Genomic DNA, 8,071 nt, shown 5'->3' with positions numbered 1-8,071 from the left:
TAATTCAGAACATCTCGGATTTTTTTTCTCTTGTCATTTTGTACCAAGTCCTGGAGATAATGTGCTGTTAGCAGACCACTCAAGTGCCAATAGTTTAGTATATTTTTTTTAAATATATTTTTATTGCTTTCAGAGAGGGAGAGACAGAGATAGAAACATCAATGATGAGAGAGAATGGTTGATTGGCTGCCTCTTGCACGCCCCCTACCGGGGATTGAGCCCACAACTCGGGCATGTGCCCTTGACCAGAATCGAACCGGGGACCTTTCAGTCCCCAGGCCGAGGCTGTACCCACGGAGCCAAACCAACCAGGGCAGTTTGGTGTATTTCTGCTCAGTTATTATTTTTATATACATAATGAGCATGTTTTAAACAAGTCATACTGAATCATCATTAGACCCTATTTAATGGCTGCTTACTGTTCATTCTATTATGCATATGCACCTTAACTCAGCCACTCCTCTATCACCGGACAGTTGAGTTGGCCCCATTTGCTAAACAGAGCTGGGCTGAAAATGTGCAAGAATCTGTATAGTATTTATTTATTTATTTATTTATTTATTTATTTATTTATTTTTGTTAACTCCTCACCAGAGGATATTTTTCCCATTGCTTTTTAGAGAGAATGGAAGGGAGGGAGGGAGAGAGAGAGAAGCATCAATGTGAGAGAGACACATCAATTGGTTGCCTCCCGGACACCCTGACTGACTGACCAGGGTGGGAGGGAACCCAAAACCTAGGTAAGGCCCTTGACTAGGAATTGAACCTGTGAGCCTTTGGTGCTCAGGCTGATGCTCTAACCACTGAGCAACCGCCAGGGCATTAATTTTCCTTCTTTAATCTATGTTTCCAAAAATGGAGTTCCTGGGTTAGTAGGGGAGAATTTTTTAAAAATATATTTTATTGATTTTTTACAGAGAGGAAGGGAGAGGGATAGAGAGTTAGAAACATTGATGAGAAACATCAATCAGCTGCCTCCTGCACATCCCCTGCTGGGGATGTGCCCGCAACCAAGGTACTTGCCCTTGACTGGAATCGAACCTGGGACCCTTCAGTCTGCAGTCCGCCGCTCTATCCACTGAGCCAAACCAGCTAGGGCTATAATGGTTTTTTGAAATCAGATCTTTTCTCCACAAGTTGTTTTAAGCATTTCTGTCTTGTAATTATTTCACAATAAACATGTTCCCAGGGTAGAGGATATCTCCTTTTTGCTCTGTTCATAAAGATCTCCCTTGAAAAGGAGGTAAAATGTCAAGAGCTGATAAAAATGTCCAGTACATCTATGGCAAACTTAAACCACTAAGTGTAATTACCCTCATGTCCTTAGGACAGAAGCGAATAAAAGTGTGGGCCTCCGGTCAGTAATTTAATTCAAGTGCACAAACATTTGAGGGCTGCCTGCGTGTTATGCCTGGACAGCAAATGAACCAGATAGCGACCTCGTTGCCAGGATACCAGGCCCACTGGTAAGTGCTGTAAGTGGGGTACAAATATAGTGCTTATCACGAGGCAAAAAACTATATTCACGCTAATAAAACGGCTTTCCCCAGAGGGATGAGAGTTGAGAGATGGGTCTGGGTAGGTTTATGGTGGGTCTTGGAGCAAGAAGAAAGGAGTTTTCCACCGAGAACAAAATCCTGGACCTTAGAGTCCTCAGATGGGACACTGGGAGAGCCAGGCATGTGGGTTGCTCCAGGTTTAGATCCAGAGATAACCGCCGGCTGGGTTATAGACCGCCTTGAGGATGGGCTGTATTTGGACAGGACATGAGTTTTTGAGCCAATACGTGGCACAGCCACACTCAGATCATTATTTCTCTAGATTGATAAGATGAACGCCCACCATATAAGAGTTTGGATCGTTATCATAAAATAGCAAAAGTAACGTACAACCCACATATGGAAATTAGCTTTCATTTAAAACAAGTTCATTTACAACTTCTCCAAGTTCGGCCTTGAGTGTCTGTTTGTAATGTTCTCCATGGCAACAGAGGGTCCAAAATAGTTAAAACTAAATATGCGGCCTGTGTAATTCTGCATGTGCTGTGTAGTTATTTCTCAAGTGCCTTTTGTGTATGCAATCACGTCCCTCATTCAAGGTCAATCAGTTATTATGTTCCGATCCCTGTCTAGGTGTTAGAAGCGTGAAATGAACCGAAACCCTGCCATCATTCTACAGAAAACCTACATTCTAGTCGGGGAGATGCTTACTAGGTAAATGGACATATAGTATTCATTTCCAGGTTAACATGATGGAATTACATGCAAGTATCTAATTTCACTTCAACCCAAAGCACCACTAGAATTTCAGGAAAAGGATTTCTTTTTTATTTTATTTATTTATTTTTTAAATATATTTTATTGATTTTTTACAGAGAGGAAGGGAGAGAGATAGAGTCAGAAACGTCGATGAGAGAGAAACATCGATCAGCTGCCTCCTGCACATCTCCCACTGGGGATGTGCCCGAAACCCAGGCACATCCCCTTGACCAGAATCGAACCTGGGACCTTTCAGTCCGCAGGCCGACGCTCTATCCACTGAGCCAAACCGGTTTCGGCAGGATTTCTTTTTTAAATGCCCCATAATCCTAGAACAGAAATTATAGAAAAAAAGACAAGAGATATCAGAAGCTGGAATGAGGGGTCAGACTGATGGACACTGATTTAGCCACCTACACCAGCCGTGGGAAAAGCTGATCAACACCGTGTGCTGGGGACGCAGCCCCAGGCACCTATGGGACTGGGGGAAGGAGAGTGGGATGAGGAAGATGGGATGAAGCTCAGAAGCAGCAGCAGGCAGTGCACATGGCTTCCTAGCATGGACCAGGCAAGGGGGCCGCCTCCCCCTTCTCCTTCCCCTTGCCCTTCCCCTTGCCCTGCAGAAGACTGCAGGTTCCCCCCAGGCAGGGAAACCCAGGGAGTATTCCGTAGCCTGGGCTGAGTCCTGAACCTCTTCAACCCCTCCCTCAGGCAGTTGTCCTCAGAGTAGGAGGAGGAAGCGCAGAGGGCTCTACTCAGGAACAGATACCAACATCGGGAGAGTCCTGGGCTGGTTTGGCTCAGGGGATAGAGTGTCGGCCTGTGGACTGAAGGGTCCTGGGTTCCATTCCGGTCAAGGGCACACACTCAGGTTTCAGGCTCGATCCCTAGTGTGGGGCGTGCAGGAGGCAGCCAATCAATGATTCCCTCTCATCATTGATGTTTCTGTCTCTCTCTTCCTCTCCTTTCCTCTCTGAAATCAATAGAAATATATTTTTTTAAAAAAACAAGCAAACATGGGAAAAGTCTCCACAAAGCCTCCTAACTCCCCTAGAGCTTCCCATGAACTTTTAGTTTCCCACCTCTGATTGGCAGCAGACATAGATTAAAGGTTATATGAGCCAAGCGTCCAGAATGGGAGCTCGAAATCAAATCACACACACACACACACACACACACACACACACACACACACAGGAAATTTGAGGGAAAACAAAAATACTTTAGGGAGAAGGAAGCTATTTGTAAGGCTGTCGATAGCTTCATTGATAATTCATCAGGAATAAGAAGGGAGCACTACTTTAAAAAAAGAAACATTCAGATGATTTTAAAAAGAAGAACTCAGAGATTCAAAGCAAGCTAGCAAAACCAAACAAAAAGCCAGAAAGGCTGGAACATCACGGTGAGGAAACCTCTGAGGAGACCTGGGAGTCCTGGAGAGAGAGAACGGGCACCGGGAGCCAGGAGGGAGCCAGCCCTCTTAGTAAGATCCTGTAACAGAAAGGAAAGAACCACAGGGCTGCAGAGGAGGAAACTTCCCGAGCGGAGGGCAGGAGTTCGCGGCGGGAAAGTGCCAGCGCAGGGAAGGAAACGCACTGAGCCCCCCAACCCCCAAACCCCAACCCCCAACCCCGCATTGTGAAACAGCAGGCCAGGCCCGATAACATCCTACAAGCTCCACAGTCATAAGGAAACAGAAAGGAGAAAGTGGAGCCACGCCTTCACGATTCTGAACAAAACTGATTTTCAACCAGTAACTGCCAAAGCATTGATCAAGTGGGCGGGTAAAGTGAGATCATTTCAGCCACGTCAGTTCTCAAAACGGTTTTACCTCCCACACCCCGTATCCCAGGAAGCTACCGGCACAGGGGCTCCTCCAGGAGGAGGAAATAAACCAAAAGAGGCAGAAATGGGAGGCCCGGCAGCCGAGGGGGAAGGCTTCTCCTCCGCCCAGGGCGACCCTCGTAGGACCAGCCCACTTCGAGCCTCTGTAGCCATAAACCACACCTGGCCTGCTCGCTCAGCAGGTGGCCGGGCAGGGATGTGATAACAGGGAGAAAGAACCCTGAGACAATTAGGGAAGTACCTCTTCTTTCTTTCTTGTTAAAGAATCCAGATGTATTTCCAACTTTAAAGTCTGAAAAAGTAAAACAAAACATTTTGAATCAAAGATTCGAAGACATGAATCGTGCCCTATTTTTTTTTAAAAGAAGCACCTTTATTTTTATTTATGTTTATGTTTTTATTTTGAGGATATGTTTACCAAAGCTGGGTACAATGAAACAAGGAAGGGCTTAGGATAGAAGAAGCTACAGAGAGCCTAGCACCATCAGTGTGTGAGTCTGACCCAAAGGCGGGCTGTTGGCTTGGGCCCCAGCCTGCGGATCCACCAGTTTTGTCGCTGGAGTCTGGACAGCAAGAGTCGAGAGTCGTGCCCAGAATCAGGCAGGAGAGATGTTAGATTACCTCACACCCTCCAGACCCAAAGCCAGCTGCTGCTTGCTCCTTTGTTTGCTAAAGTTTGCGGGGGTGGTGTGTCACACCAGGAAATGTCCAATAGAATATAACGCAAGCAAATTAATAATAAAAATAATGCAAGCCACACAGAATGTCCCAGTCACAGCATTAAAAAAAAAAAAGTAAAAGGAAACAAATGCAACTAATTTTTTAAAAATATATATTTTTTATTGATTTCAGAGAAGCAAGGAGAGGGAAAGATAAAAACATCAATGATGAGAGAAAATCATTGATGGGCTGCCTCCTGCACGCCTCCCTACTGGGGATCAAGCCCACAACCTGGGCATGTGCCCTGGGACTTTACCTGGAATCCAACCCGGGACCCTTCAGTCCACAGGCCAATGCTCTATCCACTGAGCCAAACCAGCTAGGGCACAACTAATTTTTCAAAACCAATTTATGGAGGTGTGATAGACATACAGAAAGCTGTACAACTTGATGAGTTTGGAATAATGTGATTAATTCTAATAAGTTTTATGAAACTCAAGATAGCTGAATATTTTCATTTTAACATGTAATCAACGTAAAATTATTGAGATATTTTGCACTCTTTTTTTTATAGATTAAAGTACTACATAGGTTACTTTGCACTCTTTTTAGTACCTTGCTCAAGGTCAGGTCTCTGGCAAATGGCACTTTGAATGAAAGTAGTTTGATGCCAGAGCCTGCGGTCTTAGTCACTACACTAACTGCTCCATGTATTCATTCTTTCCTTGTAAAATTTGAAAGAGCTGGTCCCTGCCCTCAAGGAGCTTCCAGGATAGTAAGGCCACAAGTGCTGTCGCAAAAACAAACCATTCCTGGTTTGGAAGAGAGAAGTGAAATAACTTAGACTGGCCCAAAGGAGGACCTGGTCTTCGGCCTGGAGGGAAGGCCGGGTATTAGTTGGGTTTCTCTAGTCATGGCAAATGGTATTTTCCAAGTTGGCCACAACCAACGAGGTCTCCTATCCTCCCTGTCCTTCCTACAAAGTGGTATTGACCCTCCTCCCATGGAGAAATGAGCTCTGTGGTCCCTTCCCTTGCAGCTGGGCGGGACTGTGTCTAGGGCAGAAGTGTGTAGGGCCGTGGTATGCCAGGGGTCTACCTGGGGTCTCCTGGCAGCTTGCTATTGGAGCCTAGTCATCAAGTTGGGAGGAAGGCAGGCCACGTGACAAGACCACATACAGGTGCTCTGAATGACAGCCTAGCTGAGGGCCAGCCAACAGCCAGCTTCAATTGCCAGAGTCTGGAGCGAGGAAGTACAGGGTAATAAGAAATATATTTGGTCTTTGTCCCCAGGTCTGGGCACGGCCGGCACGGAGCTCCTAATACCCCTGGGAGTTCCTGAGTAATAGGAGTGTCTTATATGACTCAAAGACAAGACGACCTTTTCAACTGTACCTGAGTTTATGCTAATGAGGTGACTCATACCGGTCCCTAATAGCTTCAGGGTGGAAGCCATTGCCAGATAAATGAGGGCTGGAACCTTCAGCAGCACGCCCCAGCCCCCACCTCGGGGAGAGAGACAGGATGAAGGTCAACCAGGCGATCGGTGATCTAATCAATCCACCTGTGAAATGGAACTCCATAGGAAAACCCTGAAACAGTGAGGCTGCAGGAACTTCCGGGTTGGTAAACATTAGTCCTGGTAGGGCCGTGTGCCCAGAATTCACAGAGAGAGGGCATGGAGCTCTAATTCTAATTCTCATTCTCCCCAACCTCGGACCTTGTCTTTTCAGCATTGATTGAAGTATAATTGACATAAAAAAGAGAGAGAAGCATCACTTTGTTGTTCTGCTTACTTATGCATTCACTGGTTGCATCCTGATGGGGATGGCACCCAGGACCTCAGAGTAACCAGACAAGGCTCTAACCAACTGAGCTACCGGCAGGGCCCAAAGCTGTCCATACGTCATGGATACGAGGTGAGTGTGGAGATAAGTGTACACTGGGGAAGCCATTATCGTGATCTATGTCACGAGCATACCCATCACTCCCAAAAGTTTCCTCCTGCCTCCTTCACTTTGTGTGTGTGTGTGTGTGTGTGTGTGTGTTTTAATACTTTGTTGTTTTAAATTTTTTTCCAGTTTTTTAAAATTTCATTTAAAAAATTTTTCAAGTACAATTGACATTCAGTATTATTTTGTATTAGTTTTAGGTGTACGGCATAGCAGTTAGCCAGTGGTTCTCAACCTTGGCTGCACATTAGAATCACCTGAGAATCTTTTTAAAATCCTGATTTCTGGGCCTCATCCTCCGGAAATTCTATTTCTTTGATACTAATGTTGTGGCCTCACCCCATAACAAAGAAACAGAATTTCCGGAGGATGAGGCCCAGAAATCAGGATTTTGAAAAGATTCCCAGGTGATTCTAATGTGCAGCCAAGGTTGAGAACCACTGCCTTAGTGTCTCCAAGCTGCCTTCTTATCCAGAGAAAATTATGGCCCAGAGACTGACCAAAGAAACGCAGCCTCAAGCAGAGCTGAGCCTGAAAGTCGCCTTCCCTGCCAAGTCGAGAGGCGAGACTTCAAGTTTTTAACCAGATAGCACGATGACAATTCACATGATAACAATGAAGGAATTTATGGTCTCTGTCCTGGCGCCCAGCACATTTCGTTGTGCCCCAGGGGGTCCATAAAAAGGAAAGTTACAAGTTACCCAGACACTTCAAGGGTGTGTTATCATAGATGCAAAAAGACAGATAGGCTCAGTTAGGGTAAAGGTTGACCTTGTCAGTGAAGATACTGGGCTAGGACATAACTGCCCACCATCACTGCTTTTAGTTATTTTTATTTTTAAATATATTTCTTTATTGATTTCAGAGAGGAAGGGAGAAGGAGAGAGAGAGAGAAACAGCAATGATGAGAGAAAATCATTGATCGGCTGCCTCCTGCACACCCCCTACTGGGGATTGAGCCCACAACCCAGGCATGTGCCCTTGGCTGAAATTGAACCTGGGACCCTTCAGTCCCCAGGCTGATGCTCTATCCACTGAGCCAAGCTGGCTAGGGCATAACTGCTTTTAGTTAAAGTTTCATTTCAGACCATCCTTTGTGGTGACGTTAGGTCTCTGAGCTTACAAGACCTCCACGCAGGCCTCCCTGAGCTTGTCAGGTCAGCAGGTGGCCCCTTTCGTCCACATCATTGAAGTGTCGTCATGTAGTATTTGCCCTCTGCGTCTAGCTTATTTCGCTCAGCACCTGTATCACAAATGGTGGCATTCCCTTCTTTCTTAAGGCTAAATAATATTCCATTGTATCCTATTCATCTGGCTGTTCATTTATAACAAACCAGTAGCTCTACGTATGGTGGTT

The sequence above is a fragment of the Myotis nattereri genome (genome assembly GCF_964212035.1).
Source record: "Myotis nattereri genome assembly, chromosome: 5".
NCBI lineage: Eukaryota > Metazoa > Chordata > Mammalia > Chiroptera > Vespertilionidae > Myotis > Myotis nattereri.
This window is presented reverse-complemented; position numbering follows the sequence as displayed.